The sequence below is a fragment of the Sinocyclocheilus rhinocerous genome, unplaced genomic scaffold (genome assembly GCF_001515625.1).
Source record: "Sinocyclocheilus rhinocerous isolate Xijiao unplaced genomic scaffold, SAMN03320098_v1.1 scaffold837, whole genome shotgun sequence".
Lineage (NCBI taxonomy): Eukaryota > Metazoa > Chordata > Actinopteri > Cypriniformes > Cyprinidae > Sinocyclocheilus > Sinocyclocheilus rhinocerous.
Window position 1 is genome coordinate 749,316 of NW_015650219.1, and position 275 is coordinate 749,590.

The 275-nt window shown below is 30.9% G+C and overlaps 1 protein-coding gene across 2 annotated transcripts in view; it reads left to right on the forward strand.

Annotated features, from left to right (window-relative positions):
* col4a5 (collagen, type IV, alpha 5 (Alport syndrome)) overlaps positions 1-275 on the forward strand; it is a 59,288-nt gene that overhangs the window by 32,516 nt on the left and 26,497 nt on the right. The gene's annotated exons all lie outside the window — the stretch shown is intronic.

Genomic DNA, 275 nt, shown 5'->3' on the forward strand with positions numbered 1-275 from the left:
GCACACTTGTTTTATGCGTATTTGGCGCCATTTATTGTTGTGGGTGTATTATTGTTGTCATATAGACTAGAACCTCAATATAAGAAGACCGTGTTTTTTCAGATGATGTATTTAGAAAAAAAAAAAACATCGTCTTATATTCGGGTCAATACGGTAATACAGTTTTGTGGCTATGAGTTCAAATGTCATTATGTGCATAACTGTTAAATTTTCCTTTGAACAAAGTGACTGATCCTTATTTAGATAGTACAAATAATAAGTGTTTAATGCTTATT